Genomic DNA, 17,766 nt, shown 5'->3' with positions numbered 1-17,766 from the left:
CCATGAGGTCATTATTATTATCCCTAATTTTGAGATGAGGGAACTGATAGTGGTGGGGTGCCTGAGGTTACCCAGTGAGTAAGTTACAAAACCAGGATTCAATCCCAGGTCATTCTAACTCCAACTCCCACATTATTTCCACTACCTCATGCAGCTCTGGGTGTGAACTTTTCTCCTTTTTTGTTGGGTTTATTTATCTTTTTAGTGTTTTAAACAGCAGTTTCTCTGAAAGTGCCTAAGTCCTGGGGGGAACTTACTTGTGGAGACCATTGCAGGGGCAGCAGAAAGACTTGGCTGTGGCATGTGTGTGAGCTCAGAAAGGTGGAGTTCAGAGAATGCCAAGGATGGGGCAACCTGGGATCTGAGGTTTTAGTGGCAGAGACCCAAATCTTGCAGATTCATATCAATATGGAGGGCAGTCTAGTGGTCTGCTCCAGGACTGTTTTCTTGACCATGATTATGATCATTATATTTTCATCAATTGCTTGGATGAAAATTTGGGCAGCTGGCAAACAATTTTAGAGTAGACTGAGGCTCCAAGAAAATTTTAGTATGTCACACCACAGCTCAGATCTAATAGAAGTGAGTCCTACTGAAATAAAGGTAAAATTCTGACTTTGGTTCTAAATTAAACTTTGCAAGGATGGGGTAGAAGACATAAGTAAAAGCAGGGGGATATTGTGACGCAGGAAGTGTGATGTTTTACCCAGAAAGGTAATGCTGTTTTAGGCTGCATTAAAAGAAGCACATTAGCTAGAACAGAATAAGTGGTGGTGGTCTGCGCTCTGCATTTTCCAGATTGTTTCTATAGCTTTTTGTTCAGTTCTGATGACCACTTTTCAGTAGAGATGTGGACAACTTGTTATATGTTCTGAGTAGAGTAAATAGGATGATTGGCCAGGTGGGTGGTAAAGGGAACTGAGTGAGAAGCAGGTGGTTGGGAGATGAGTGTCTGTCTTCAATTATATGAGTGGCTCGTACAAAGAATTAGGATTATACGTGGGTTGAATAAAAAGTCAGATAAATGGGTAGAAACTATAGAGAAGCATATTTTGGCTCTGTATAGGGAAGAACTGTTTAATAGTCAGAATTGTCCAAACATGAGGAGAATCATCTTTGGAGATAGTGAGTTCCCTATCACTGCCTAGAGAATTTTGAATTGCCTGAGAAGTTGGCAGTCAAGTAGTCTAGCCTCCTCATAGTGTAGTTGATGACCAGGAGGTCCAATGTTGCATGGCTGATAAATCAGAAAGTCAGGACCCAGGCCTCCAACTCAGGGCTTTTCACTGTAAATCCTCTTTGCATTGGATCAGGTTACATCAGTTACAGGAGATGAGTATGAGACCAGGGATATTTTGGAGGGGGGTTAAATAGAGGAACATTGGGTGAATGTCTGATAAATTCCTCTTTCAACCTGAGAGCTATGATTCTATTATTCAAGTGAGTTTCTTTGCCTGACTTGATTCAGATGACTATTTGATCAGTGCAGTTTAATAACTGTAGGGATAACAGGATTATCAGTTCCACTTTATAGTGTGAACAGGAAGATAGCACTTGGCCATACCCTGGTTTCTTCCAACATAGCTGATCCCTCTTGCATATTAGCTTATTACCTTTGGAATTCCAAAGAATTTATTCCCCTAAACATTTAAAATTACTGACCACGCAACAGTGAACTCTGAGATGTGGGGCATCTCCTCTATCTTCACAGAGAATTTGTTATTTGTTTCATTGTTACCAGATGATGGTATGGTTTCAGAGGCATTTTAGGTGTCCACAGTTACATATTGTGGCTGTCAGAATGTGTTAAGGGGTGCAGAAAACTCCCCCAAAGTCAGGAGTTATTGACAAATCACAAATTACAGGATTTCAATGACAATCATTCAATTGGTTGTCCCTCCCTTTTCCTATCCAATGAGCTAGAAAGGCATTATGTTGCCATATGGCCTCTGGGCTGCTGATGTGGGTCAGATTGTCACGATTCAAGGGAACAGCCCTTTGAGATGGGTGATAGGCTGTGGGAGTGAAGGGGAGTTGGAATTTGTGGTTAAATGATTTCCTACAGGAGCTGTAGTCATCTCCTGGGAGGTGCTGTTTTGGGGTTGGAACTTTTCCATGTTGAATATCCTCTTGGATTGCTTGGCATGATTGTCCCTGTGTTCCTGCTTAGCCATACACTGTGGGGCAGAATCTGACAAGAACACCTCTACTTTCAGCTTATATTTGCTAGGACAGTGTTGAAGGAAAGAAAGGTTTATCCCAAGGAAAAATTTCAAGTTGCCTTAAGTGACCTCGGAGTCTGCTTTCTTTAGCCTCTTCTGTGTGTTGTGTGTGTGTGTGTGAGAGAGAGAGAGAGAGAGGGAGACAGACAGACAGACAGACAGAGACAGAGTCAGAGACATGGAGAGACAGATGGAGAGATGGAGAAGAGGAGGGAAGGGATACTGGAGTGGGGGGAATGAAAACGAGAAAGAGCTTTTTCCAGATATAAGCAAGCCATTTTTAAAATTTTAATTCCACCCTTTATTGAAGAGACTGTCTTTTTCCATTGCATATTTTTTCCTGCTTTGTCGAAGATTATTTGACCATAGTGTTGAGGGTCCATATCTGGGCTCTCTATTCTGTTCTATTGGTCTATATGTCTGTTTTTGTGCCAGTACCATGCTGTCTTGGTGATCACTGCTTTGTAATATAGCTTGAAATCAGGCAATGTGATGCCCCAGCTTTGTTTTTCTTTTTCAAGATCTTCGGCAAAGCAGGAAAAAAAATATGCAATGGAAAAAAGTCTCTTCAATAAATGATGCTGGGAAAATTGGATAGCTATATACAGAAGAATGAAACTCGACCATTCTCTAACACCCTACGCAAAGATAAACTCAAAATAGATGAAAGACCTCAATGTGAGACAGGAATCCATCAAAATCCTAGAGGAGAACATAGGCAGTAACTTCTTTGACATCGGCCACAGCAACTTCTTTCAAGATACATCTCCAAAGGCTAGTGAAACAAAAGCAAAAATGAACTTTTGGGACTTCATCAAGATAAAAAGCTTCTGCACAGCAAAGGAAACAGTCAACAAAATAAAGAGGCAACCCACAGAATGGGAGAAGATATTTGCAAATGACACTACAGACAAAGCACTGATTTCCAAGGTCTATAAAGAACTTCTCAAACTCAACACCCAAAAAACAAATAATCAAGTCAAAAAATGGGCAGAAGACACAAACAGACACTTTGCCAAAGAAGGCATACAAATGGCTAACAGACACATGAAAAAATGTTCATCATCATTAGACATCAGGGAAATTCAAATCAAAACCACACTGAGATACCACCTTACACCAGTCAGAATGGCAAAAATTGACAAGGCAAGAAACAACAAATGTTGGAGAGGTTGTGGAGAAAGGGGAACCCTCTTACACTGTTGGTGGGAATGCAAGTTGGTACAGCCACTTTGGAAAACAATGTGGAGATGCCTCAAAAAATTAAAAATAGAGCTACCCTGTGACCCAGCAATTGCACTCCTGGGTATTTACCCCAAAGACACAGATGTAGTGAAAATAAGGGCCATATGCACCCCAATGTTCATTGCAGCAATGTCCACAATAGCCAAACTGTGGAGAGAGCCGAGATGCCCTTCAACAGATGAATGGATAAAGAAGATGTGATCCATATATACAATGGAATATTACTGAGCCATCAGAAAGGATGAATACCCAACTTTTACATCAACATGGATGGGACTGGAGGAGATTATGCTAAGTGAAATAAGTCAAGCAGAGAAAGCCAATTATCATGTGGTTTCACTTATATGTGGAACATAAGGAACAGCATGGAGGACATTAGGAGAAGTAAGGGAAAAATGAAGGGGGTGGAAATCGGAGGGGAAATGAACCATGGGAGACTATGGACTCTGAGATACAAACTGAGGGTTTTAGGGGGGAGGGGGCTGGAAGGATGGGTTATCCCGGTGATGAGTACTAAGGAGGGCATGTACTGCGTGGAGCACTGGGTGTTATACAAAAACAATGAATCATGGATCACTACATCAAAAACTAATGTGTATGGTGACTAACATAACATAATAAAGTAAAATAAAATAAAATTTAATTCCAGTATAGTTAATATACAGTGTTATATTCATTTGAGGTATACAATATAGTGATTAAATGTGTCTATACATTACTCAGTACTTATCAAGTTAAGTGTACTCTAAATATAAGCAAGCCATTTTATGCCAGTCTAAATTGCCTTGCAGTTTTACATGCCTGAGATAGTCATTCCCAGGCACTCACTGACAGTTTCTGTGAGGTATGGAGAAGACATATTGTGTGTGTGTGTGTATGTGTGTGTCAGTGATTTCTGCATCTGCATCTGCAGTAGCTGGAATACCATGTGTTACACACACACACACACACACACACACACACACACAAGTATATGTGAGAGACAGTCACAGAGAAAGAATAATCAAGGACAGGTGTTTTGAATAGTGGGGAAATATTCTCCAGGAAGTTATTTTTCTAAAAATCTGGATGGTTTATTAAACCATTTGTACAACTGCTGAGATAGCCAAAGGCATTGCATTCTAGGATGTGAAGTGGGTTGTATCCATGCAGTAACTGTGATATATATATGAAAGTTTTCTTTTAACAATTAGGGACAAAAGTAAGAACAGAAAAAATGATAGGAGGAATCCTAGAAAAGTGATGGATCACCCCGTGTAGTTAAGGGAAATGTTTTCCTGACTTAATTTTTTAATGGTTATGAGCAGAGAGATTATGAGATCTTAAGAGTGGTCATATCAGCAATGATTAGTATCAGCAGTAAAGGATGGGCCATCACCATTTCTCATCCCATAGAAACAGTGAGTTGTGGTGACAGAGTGGTGTAGCACTAGGAAACTAGAAAAAAAAAAAAGACCCAGAAGCAAGCCAGGATGGAGACATTATAGCCATTCTGACCAGACTTCACCAATGTCATCTGTTCACATAGGGTCTAGAATAAGCCAGAAATTACAGGTGAATGCGGAAGATCAGGAGGGCTAGAATTTGGAATAAGCACCTACTCCCCTTTCTTACCTGTTCCCTTTATATGTAGTGATATTACAGACAGATGGATAGACTAGAGTGTATTCTGGAGGGGAAACTTCTGCAGGTGTCAGAGGGAGGTTCAGATTAAGTATTCAGAGATCATTCATTGATTCAACAAGCATTTGTTACCAGCTGACTACTCCCCAGGCACCACATTTGTCCCAGGCCTATCAGTGAAGTCATGCTCCCTGTCCTCAAGGAGTTCATAATCTAATGAAGAAAGTAGACATGTAAATAATGTGACATGTGTTATAATAAAGATATTTATAAATTACTATAGAAAGAGAGGTGAGGAAGCAACTCATTCTCTTCTATTTTTAAATTTTCCCCTCAACTTTATTGAGTAATAATTGACAAATATAGTTGATGGTTGTATATATTTAAGTTGTATACTGTGATGATTTGATAAAAATGGAGCGATTACCCACATCAAGATAATTAACACATCCATCACCTCACATATTTTCTCTTGTTTATATGTGGTGAGAATAATTACAATCTATTCTCAGCAACTTTTAAGTATATGATGCTATATTATTAACTATAGTCACCGTGCTGTACAGTAGATACTCAGAACTTACTCTTCTTATAACTGAAAGTTTTTACCATTTGACCTACATCTCCCCATTCCCTGCCCCCCCCCCCCCCCAGCTCCTGGCAACTGCCATTCTGTACTCTTTCTATGAAATTGACTTTTTTTCGATTCCACATATAAGTGATACTATACAGTATTTGTCTTTGTCTTCCTTATGTCACTTAGCATAATGTTCTCCAGGTTCATCTATGTTGCAAATGGCAGGAGTTTGGGGCACCTGGGTGGCTCAGTTGGTTGGGCGTCTGCCTTCAGCTCAGGTCACGGTCCTGGGGTCCTGGGATCGGGCCCCGCATAGGGCTTCCTGCTCGGTGGGGAGCCTGCTTCTCCCTTTCCCTCTCCTGCTCCCCCTGCTTGTGCTCTCTCTCTCTCTCTCCCTGTGTCAAATAAATAAATAAAATCTTTTAAAAAAATGGCAGGAGTTCCTTCTTTTTTTAATGGCTGAATAATATTCCATCATATGTTTATACCACATTTTTTTATCCATTCATCTGCTGAAGGACATTTAGGTTGTTTCCATATCTTGGATATTACAAATAATACTTCAATGAACATATGAGTGCAGATATTTCTTGGGGATACTGATTTCATTTCCAAGGAATTGGGTGGGGTTACTTGATCATATTTAATTTTTTGAGGGACTGCCATGTTGTTTTCCATAGTGGCTGTACCAATTTACATTTCATACCAACAGTATATGAAGGTTCACTTTTTTCCACATCCTCACTAACATTTGTTATCTCTTGTCTTTTTGGTAATAGCTATTCTAAAAGGTTCATGAGGTGATAGCTTGTGGTTTTGATTTGCATTTCTCTGATAGTGATATTGAACATCTTTCATGTACCTGTTGACCATTTGTATGTCTTTTTTTGGAAAAATGTCTCTTCAGATCCTTTGCCCATTTTTAAATTGGATTATTAGCTTTTTTTTTTTTTTTGCTTTTAACTTGTATGAACTCTTTATATAGTTTTGATATTAACCCCTTATTAGATAGAGGTTGCCATTCTATAGGTTGCCTTTCAGTCTATTTCAGTCTATTGCTTGTTTCTTTTTTTTTAAATTTAATTTAATTTTATTATGTTATGTCAGTCACCCTACAGTACATCATTAGTTTTTGATGTAGTGTTCCATGATTCATTGTTTTCGTATAACACCCAGTGCTCCATGCATTACGTGCCCTCCTTAATACCCATCACCGGGATAACCCATCCCCCCAACCCCCTCCCCTCTAAAACCTGTTTGTTTCTTGGAATCCATAGTCTCTCATGGTTTGTCTCCCCCTATGGTTTTCCCCCCTTCATTTTTCCCATCCTTCTCCTAATGTCCTCCATGCTAGTCCTTATGTTCCACAAATAAGTGAAACCACATGATAATTGGCTTTCTCTGCTTGACTTATTTCACTTAGCATAATCTCCTCCAGTCCCATCCATGTTGATGTAAAAGTTGGGTATTCATCTTTTCTGATGGCTGAGTAATATTCCATGGACCACATCTTCTTCATCCATTCGTCTGTTGAAGGGCATCTCGGCTCTTTCCACAGTTTGGCTATTGCGGACATTGCTGCAATGAACATTGGGGTGCATATGGCCCTTATTTTCACTACATCTGTGTCTTTGGGGTGAATACCCAGGAGTGCAATTGCTGGGTCATACGGTAGCTCTATTTTTAATTTTTTGAGGCACCTCCACACTGTTTTCCAAAGTAGCTGTACCAACTTGCTTTCCTACCAACAGTGTAAGAGGGTTCCTCTTTCTCCACAACCTCTCCAACATTTGTTGTTTCTTGCCCTGTCCATTTTTGCCATTCTGACTGGTGTAAGGTGGTATCTCAATGTGGTTTTAATTTGAATTTCCCTGATGGCTAATGATGATGAACACTTTTTCATGTGTGTGTTAGCCATTTGTATGTCTTCTTTTGAGAAGTGTCTGTCCATGTCTTCTGCCCATTTGTTGACTTGATTATTTGTTTTTTGGGTGTTGAGTTTGAGAAGTTTTTTATAGACCTTGGAAATCAGTGTTTTTCAATAAGTGGTGCTGGGAAAATTGGACAGCTATATACAGAAGAATGAAACTCGACCATTCTCCTATACCATACACAAAGATAAACTCAAAATGGATGAAAGACCTCAATGTGAGACAGGAATCCATCAAAATCCTAGAGGAGAACATAGGCAGTAACATCTTTGACATCAGCCACAGCAACTTCTTTCAAGATACATCTCCAAAGGCTAATGAAGCAAAAGCAAAAATGAACTTTTGGGATTTCATCAAGATAAGAAGCTTCTGCACAGCAAAGGAAACTGTCAACAAAATAAAGAGGCAACCCACAGAATGGGAGAAGATATTTGCAAATGACACCACAGACAATGAGCTGATCTTTAAAGATTGAACTTTTGGATTGTATGGGAGAAGACAGAGGGAGGTGGAAGTGGAAGACTATATGGAAAGTCCTCAAAAGCCATGCTAAATGATGTGGATGTTATCTTATTTACATTGGATAGCAACCGAAGAGTTTTTAAGTAGAAAAGTGACAGGACCAGATTTTTATTTAGTAAAAATACCTCTACTAAGAATATGAATGGTGAATAGAGTTTGATACTGGCAAGGATTTGGCAACTTGAAAAAAGGAGGGGAGATAACGAGGTTTCAGACCAAGGTATTGGCGGTGGTATTGAAGGGAAGAGATATTCAGAAGTAGAGCTTGATGATGCGTTGGACATGGAGACTGAGGGAGGGCAAAGAAAAAGGAGCAATAGGCTAGAGTCTTGGGAAGCAGCTAGTGGAGACAGACAGGTTCAGAAGAGGTAATCTCAATAGAGTAGGGTTTGACAGGGGGACAGAACTCAATGATGAAGAAGCCAGGAATAGGAGATTTAGATTGGCAGGTGATGGGAAGTTGGTACCAACAATAGGACCCTATGGTTCAACTTTCAGGCCAGGATTTTAATTTTGGAAGTAGAGAAGACAGAAAAATAAAGAAGAGTTTCTAACATGAGGCACTCAAGAACAAAGAACCAAGCAGAGACTTTGTTATCATAACTGAGAGGCATCAAAGACAAATTATCAGCACAGGTGATCTGATGCTGATTCCTGAGCTTTGGGAAACTTCCATCCTTAAATTCCTTCTGCTGAAGGTCAGTACTTGAATGGGTGATGGGGAATCTGAACTTCTAGTACCTAAAGACCCCTCCATCTGCTCTGCACCCACTTTTTGTCAACTTGGACTTTAGTCCCCCCTCCCCCTTGCAAGTCTCTTGGTTATTCATCCATCATAATTTCCTACCTACACTCTGTAGATTATGCAGATGTTTGATTGATAATCCCCACAAATATTGGTGTAGATAGCTCCAGACTTTGACTAAATCACACCTCTCTCACAAAGGCATAGCCAGGGGAGGCCCCAGAGTGGTGTGTGTGGCTTAGCTGCAGGGCCAGCAGGGCTGCATAGTCTAATCACTAGGAACTGGTGGGTTCAGAAGTGAACATCAGAACCACTCTAGAGTTATACTGGCATATTATTTACAATTTCTGCTTATAGAAAAAGTTAAAAAGAACTCTAAAGTACCTTATGTCCCTAAGAGTCACTGAGACCCAAGCCTCCAGAGTCTTTAAGGTATGACTATGAGACTAATGATACTCTTCTTGTTAACTTCCTAGATTTTCACATCAATGGTGATCTTGTTGAAGTAGAGGTGGACTCTTGCCCCACCAACATTTCTCCTTTTTTATCAGCATTGCCTGAATATGACCAGATTTTCTGTTTCTTAGATTATTAATTTCAGGGGATTTATCTTTTTTTTTAGGATATCTGAATAACTTGGGACAAAGTCCCCTGGGCTAGATCAGACAACTTTTTGTGGCATCCTATATTGTTTATTATTAAATCAGTGTGTCAGTCTGGAGCCCATATATTTTGTCTGCAGTTTTTTCAGGATGACTTCTCTGCTCTTCTGCGGAAGTCCTTGAGAAATTGAGGAAGTTTTTGTCCTCAATTTTTGTTTAATAATTTAAATCCATATTTCCTTGATTTTACCTCTTATTTATTTATTTATTAAATTTTTATTTAAATTCTAGTTGGTTAACATATAGTGTCATATTGGTTTCAGGAGTAGAATTTAGTGATTCATCAGTTAAACATGACATCCAGTGCTCATCACAAGTGCCCTCCTTAATACTCATTATCCATCTAGCCCATTCCCCACCCACTTCCCTCTATCAACCTTCAGACTCTATCATTAAGAGTTTCTTTGGTTTATTTCCCCCAGATTGTACCTCTGTAATTCATTCTGTCATTTTTCTTTTTTTTAAAGATTTTATTTATTTATTTGAGAGAGGGAGAGAGAGAGAGAAGGACAAGCAGACTTCCTGTTGAGTGTGGAACCTGACATGGGGCTCAGTCTCAGAGCCTGAGATCATGACCTGAGCTGAAATCAAGAGTTAGATGCTCAACCAACTGAACTACCTAGGAGCCCCTGTTCTATCATTTTTCTAACCAGAACATTAGTTACTCTTGCAAAGTGTACTCTGGAAGCAGTTAATATATATTTATGTTTACAGCAATTCACAGAAAACTGTTTACAGTTCTTTTTTACAGTACAGAATTAATAATTCAGCCAATTGTTTTATTTTCTCCATGAAATTCCAAATTATAAGAATTTTTTAGAGGGGCACCTGGGTGGCTCAGTCGTTAAGCATCTGCCTTTGGCTCAGGTCATGATCCCAGGGTCCTGGGATCGAGCCCCGCATCGGGCTCCCTGCTCCGCGGGAATCCTGCTTCTCCCTCTCCCACTCCCCCTGCTTGTGTTCCCTCTCTCGCTATATCTTGCTGTCAAATAAATAAAATCTTTAAAAAAAAAAAAAGAATTTTTTAGATGAGGTATATGAAATGATTGGATTCAAATAAGGCTGTGGTCACAGTATCAGAGCCCTAATTAATGGTAAGATCACAAAGTCCATGGGAGAGTGTGGAGAGCACAGTGTTGCAACTGCACAGACTTGCCTCTAATTGCTGGCTCCTCCAGTTACCGGGTCTGTGATTGAGCAAATTTCCTAACTTCCCTGAGCCTGTTTCGTCATTTTTTTTTTTTAAGATTTTATTTATTTGACAGAGAGAGTCACAGCGAGAGAGCGAACACAAGCAGGGGGAGTGGGAGAGGGAGAAGCAGGCTTCCCGCTTAGCGGGGAGCCCGATGCGGGGCTTGATCCTAGGACCCTGAGATCATGACCTGAGCCGAAGCCAGACGCTTAACGACTGAGCCACCCAGGCCCCCCTGTTTCCTCATCTTTAAAGTAAGGATTATAATGCATACTTTGCATGATCATCAAGGTTATTAAATGAATTATATACAATGGTCTGGCACTCTGCCTGACATTATAGCAGGTGTTCAATAAATGGTAATTATTAATATTATGTAATTATGAAATCTTATGGACTTAGAACCCAATATAAGTCATTCTTATTTTGATTTAATTTTTACATGTGTATGGTTTCCATCAAGAGAGAAGAGCAGAAAGTATGTATATTTTTGTTTTCTTTTTCAAAGACTTTTTCTTCAAGAGTTGACCCCCTCTCCCTGAGATTATGGAAATTATTGAAGGTCCTTTAGGGAGCAGTGTGATCTGTTGGATTCCTTTACTATCTCTAGGAGATCAAAGAGAAGGTTTTCTTCTATTTTAGGAAGAGTGTAGCTTTTGATGAATAGTGAATGATACATGTAAATACTAAAAATGTGCTGAAAATTCCTCCAGATACTTTTATTGTTTAACTCCCTTGTATACAAAAACTACCGTCTACAACACTCCCTGATCTTCATGTGGGCATTTACCCACTGCCTACTCTTACTACTTATGGTTGTGGTGGGGTAGAGGGTCTGCTTTTGACTTGGAGGGTGAAGAATGCTACTTGGCTATTACTAGGAAATGGTGAGTGGGCATGCAACCTGGGTTAACTAAGGCAGAGAAGATCTCAGGACACCTGTGTGAACTGCCATCAAAGAGACATCATTCCATGTTCCCCCTCCCCCTACACCTTGAGATTTGAGCCTGGAAGTGTGTAGGCTGAGATGCTGCAGCCGTCTTGTGACTGTATGCCAACAGTCTGCCTGAAAATGGAGTCAGCAAAGAGAAAAGCAAGCTGAGAGACTGAGAGATTCACTTAACTCTGATGATACCCTTTGAGCCTCTGATTGAATACTGCCTGCAAGTTCCATCTAGGACTTTTGAATTATGTGAACCAATACATTCTCCTTTCCACTTATCAAAGTTTGAGTTGAGTTTTTTTTGTTACTTCAAATGGAAGTGGAACTAACTGATAGAATTGCTAATTGCTTTTTACTATGTTCTGTGTTTATAATAAATTTAAAAAACACCAAGATAACCAGGGCATGTTAAGGAAAGAGAAGTAATAGAGAGAGGAGAGAAGGAAGAATAAACAAACCCTCCCCCCAATTCTTTCATAGCTCCACTTTTCCTCCAAAGCAATGACTGAGTCAATATCAATCACATTATACTTTATTTTTTGATACATTCAATTGGGAGCAAGAGCAAAGGCTTGTCTGGGGATGCTGGAGGCCTGCTTCTAAGAACTTCTGCAGAAATAGGACTGTGTCTATGGCCCCAGCCCTGTTCAACTATGGGAACTACCTGGCTGTCTAAGCATGGTACTTGCTTTAGAAAATGATATAACTGCCTCCTTGTTTAACATTCCTTTTATCTTCTCAAGTCAGAGATCCAGAACCCATTTGTTTTTAGGTCTTCTATTCTCTCCCAGCACCCAGGACACCAAGGCCTATTTTTAAATTCCAGTAGTAGAGATTTGAGTAGACCATATTCCTCACTTCATGGCATATTTCATTATTGGTCTATGCAGATTCTTTTTTGGAATGGTTGATTCTTCACTCTCATTCCTCCATACCTCCCCCACCAGACAATTGTTCTAATGAGTTTACTGTGTATCTCTTAATTTGTATGGGTTCCTTAGAATATGCATCATTAAGATACCTAGGAATAAACCTACCTAAAGCGGTAAAGGATCTGTACTGTGAAAACTATGGAACACTTATGAAAAAAATTGAAGAGGACACAAAGAAATGGAAAAGCATTCCATGCTCATGGGTTGGAAGAACAAATTGTTAAAATGCGTATACTACCCCAAAACAATCTACACATTTAATGCAATCCCTATCAAAATACCAGCAGCATTTTTCACAGAGCTAGAACAAACAATCCTAAAATTTATATGGAGACACAAAGGATCCCAACTAGCCAAAGTAATTCTGAAAAATAAAAACAAAACTGGAGGCATCACAATTCCAGATTTCAAGCTATATTACAAAGCTGTAGTCATTAAGACAGTATGGTACTGGCACAAAATCAGACACATAAATCAGTGGAACAGAACAGAGAATGCAGAAGTGGATCCACAACTGACGGTCAACTAATCTTCGACAAAGCAGGAAAGATTATCCAATGAAGAAAAGTCAGTCTCTTCAAAAAATGGTGTTGATTAAACTGGACAGCAACATGCAGGAAAATGAAACTTGACCACTTTCTTAAACCATACACAAAAATAAACTCAAAATGGATGAAAGATTTACTACATTGAGATGTTTTAAAATATATATATAATTAAAAAAAAATTTATTTTATTATGTTATGTTAGTGACCATACAATACAACATTAATTTTTGATGTAGTGATCCATGGTTCATTGTTTTCATATAACACCCAGTGCTCCATGCAGTATGTGCCCTCCTTAATACCCGTCACCAGGCTAACCCATCCCCCCATCCCCTTACCCTCTAAAACCCTCACTTTGTTTCTCAGAGTCCATAGTCTCTCATGGTTCCTCTAGCCCTCCGATTCCCCCCTCTTCATTTTTCCCTTCCTTCTCCTAATGTCCTCCATGCTATTCCTTATGTTCCACAAATAAGTGAAAGCATATGATAATTGACTTTCTCTGCTTTACTTATTTCACTTAGCATAATCTCCTCCAGTCCCATCCATGTTGATGTAAAAGTTGGGTATTCATCCTTTCTGATGGCTGAGTAATACTCCATTGTATATATGGACCACATCTTCTTCATCCATTCATCTGTTGAAGGGCATCTTGGCTCTTTCCACAGTTTGGCTATTGTGGACATTGCTGCTATGAACATTGGGGTGCATATGGCCCTTCTCTTCACTACATCTGTGTCTTTGGGGTAAATGCCCAGGAGTGCAATTGCTGGGTCACAGGGTAGCTCTATTTTTAATTTTTTGAGGCACCTCCACACTGTTTTCCAAAGTGGCTGTACCAACTTGCATTCCCACCAACAGTGTAAGAGGGTTCCCCTTTCTCCACAACCTCTCCAACATTTGTTGTTTATTTCCTTGTCCATTTTTGCCATTCTAACTGGTGTAAGGTGGTATCTCAATGTAGTTTTAATTTGAATTTCTCTGATGTCTAATGATGATGAACATTTTTTCATGTGTGTGTTAGCCATTTGTATGTCTTCTTTTGAAAAGTGTCTGTTCATGTCTTCTGCCCATTTTTACCCACAGAATGGGGGAAGATATTTGCAAATGACAATACAGACAAAGCGTTGATTTCCAAGATCTATAAAGAACTTCTCAAACACCCCCCCCCAAAAATATATATATATATTTGAGAAACAAGACAGAAGATCATAGGGGACGGGAGGGAAAAATGAAACTAGACGAAACCAGAGAGGGAGACAAACCATAAGAGACTCAACCTCAGGAAACAAACTGAGTGTTGCTGGAGTGGAGGGGGGTGGGAGAGATGGGGTGGCTGGTGATGGACATTGGGGAAGGTATGTGCTATAGTGAGCACTGTGAAATGTGTAAGACTGATGAATCACAGACCTGTACCCCTGAAATAATACATTATATGTTAATAAAAATAAGAGATGGATCAAATATATATATAATATATAAATTTGTTTCTGATATGCAAAAGCATTTGGCAATACTTTTACAGCATTTGATTTATAGAATGAAAATTTCATACAGTACTCATTTTGATATTAAAAAAAATTCTCATAAAAATTTTTTATTACAAGCCTGACTGAATGATACTGTTCTCTTCAGTTTCTGGTTATGGTAATTAAAACCTTCATTAAGTCTGTTAACAAATCATTACCTGTACATTTATGAAGGCAACTGACATGATTTGCAAACAAAACCTTCAGGTTTTATGTCATTTACCAAAGAGTGCAGTTTGGCAAGAACAGAAAGCCCAGTATGCAAATTTACAAACTGTTTTACAAATTTAGCAGTTCCTGTGACACAAACTGGTTCAACCTTTCAAGGTACCATCCATAAAGTTCCATAAAGGTACCATCCATAAAGTTCCACATCATTGTGACCTGCCCCCTTGACCCACAGAGGCTCCATGAGTCTTTGACAATGCTCAAACAATGGAAGGCCACATGAGAAGTCACTGACTTCATCTTCAGTCCCATGAATTATTAATACAGGAGATGTTATCTTAGAGTTTTTGTCAATGTTTGGGAATGCATCCAAACAGTACGTCTTCAAGACTTCTGTCAGTACTACTGTCAGGAAAAGTGACTCCCATTCCTGAGGTCAAAGGAGAATGAATAGTAGCAGCAGCACTCTCAGAATAAGCAGCAAGACCCACAGATGGTCCTGTCCCTCTGCTTTGTCCATATATACTCACATTTTCAGGGTGAATGCCATATCTTGTCATAAGAGCAAGCCAAGCAGCTTCTATATCTGCATAGAGGTTCTTCTCCAGGCTGGCTATGTGGTCGTTTTTCACTTGGGCTATTTTTAATAGGACCTATTGGTTTAGATTCCTGTCTGAGAATTTCATGGATTCACTCCTGAATGCAGGAGATAAGAGAACCTGTGATTCATAACTTTTATATTTAACAATGTAATAAAAAACAAAGCTCACACACAAATATGAAGTTGCCTTTCCTTGAATGAATTTTGCCTGAATAAAGTAATGAAAGAAAAAGAAAAAAAAAAAAAACGGATGAAAGACCTCAATGTGAGGCAAAAATCTATCAAAACCCTGGAGGAGAACACAGGCAAAAACCCCTTTGACCTTGGCCACAGTGACTTATTAGATACATAGCCAGAGGCAAGGGAAACAAAAGCAAAAATGAATTATTGGGACCTCATGAAGATTAACAGCTTCTGCACAGTGAAGGAAACAATCAACAAAACTAAAATGAAGCCTACAGAATGGGAGAAGATATTTGCAAATGACGTATCAGATAAAGGTTTAGTATTCAAAATCTAGAAAAACTTATCAAACTCAACACCCAGAAAATAAATAATTCACTTAAGAAATGGGCAGAAGACATGAATAGACACTTTTCCAAAAGAAGACATCCAGATGTGTATAACCCAGTTATCCCAACCCCCACCCACCTCCTTATCTGCAACCTTCAGTTTGTTTCCCAGAGTCAAGAGTCTCTCATGGTTTGTCTCCCTCTTGATATCTTCCCATTCATGAATCATTGAAGATTATATCAAAAACTAATGATGTGCTATATGTTGGCTAATTGAATTAAAAAAAAAAAAGACATCCAGATGGCCTACAGACACGTGAAAAGATGCTCAACATTACTCATCATCAGGGAAATACAAATGAAAACTATAATGAGATACTACCTCACACCTGTCAGAATGGTTAAAATTAACAACACAAGCAACAACAGGTGTGGGTGAGGATGCAGAGAAAGGGGAACCCTCTTATACTGTTGGTGGGAATGCAAACTGTTGCAGCCACTCTGGAGAACAGTTTGCAGGTTCTTCAAAAAGTTAAAAATAGAAGTACCCTATGACCCGCAATGGCACAACTAGGTATTTACCCAAAGCATAGAAATATAAAGATTCAATAGAAAGACTTCCTAAAGGTAATGAGAAACGACCCAAATAAATAAAATCATGAATGAAAGGGGAGAGATCACAACCAACACTGAAGAAATACAAACAATTAGAATATTATGAGCAACTGCATGCCAACAAACTGGCAATCTGGAAGAAATGGATAAATTCCTAGAGACATAAACTACCAAAACTGAAACAGGAAAAAATAGAAAACCTGAACAGACTCATAACCAGTGCTCATGCTACTCAAAGCAATCTACACATTCAATGCAATACCATTCAAAATACCACCAGCATTTTTTCACAGAGCTAGAACAAATAATCAAAAACTGTATGCAACCAGAAAAGACCCTGAATAGCCAGAGGAATGTGGAAAAAGAAAGCCAATAAGAAATGCAGAGGGACACTATATCATACTTAAAAGGTCTATCCAATAAGAAGATCTAACAATTGTAAATATCTTTGCCCCCAACATGGGAGCAGCCAACTACATAAGCCAACTGTTAACCAAAATAAAGAATCATATTGATAATAATACTTTAAAAATAAGAGACCTCAACAGGTCTATTACTCTCAGCAATAGACAGATCATCTAAGAAGATCAACAAAGAAACAAGAGCTTTGAATGACACATTGGACCAGATGGACTTCATAGATATATATAGAACATTCCACTCTAAAACAACAGAACACTCATTGTCTTGAATGCACATGGAACTTTCTCCAGAATAGACTACATACTGGGTCACAAATCAGGTCTCAACCAATACCAAAAGATTGAGATTATTCCCTGTATATTTTCAGACCACAATGCTTTGAAATTGGATTTCAATCACAAGAAAAAAATTGGAAGGAATTCAAACACTTGGAAGTTAAAGACCATCCTCCTAAAGACTGGGTCAACCAGGAAATCAAAGAAGAACTTAACAATTCATGGAAACCAATGAGAATGAAAACAAACTGGTCCAAAACCTATGGGATACTGCAAACGTGGTCCTAAAGGGGAAATACATAGCCGTCCAAGCCTCACTCAAAAAAGTAGAAAAATCTTGAATGCACAAGCTAACCTTATACCTAAAAGAGCTAGAAAAAGAACAGCAAATAAAACCTAAACCAAGCAGGAGAAGAGAAATAATAAAGATTAGAGCAGAGATCAATGAACTAGAAATGAGAAAAAGAGTAGAGCAGATCAATGAAACTAGAAGCTGGTTCTTTG

General features: G+C 39.0%; 1 long non-coding RNA gene and 1 pseudogene across 3 annotated transcripts in view; one reads left to right on the top strand and one right to left on the bottom strand.

Moving 5' to 3' along the window:
* LOC118552378 (uncharacterized) overlaps positions 1–17,766 on the top strand; it is a 604,572-nt gene that overhangs the window by 364,356 nt on the left and 222,450 nt on the right. The window lies entirely within an intron of this gene.
* LOC118544289 (alpha/beta hydrolase domain-containing protein 17B pseudogene) lies at positions 14,948–16,791 on the bottom strand (annotated as a pseudogene).

Source organism: Halichoerus grypus, chromosome 5 (genome assembly GCF_964656455.1).
Source record: "Halichoerus grypus chromosome 5, mHalGry1.hap1.1, whole genome shotgun sequence".
NCBI classification, from domain to species: domain Eukaryota; kingdom Metazoa; phylum Chordata; class Mammalia; order Carnivora; family Phocidae; genus Halichoerus; species Halichoerus grypus.
Note: the sequence above shows the minus strand (reverse complement) of the source record. Positions and strands in the feature narration are given on the sequence as shown.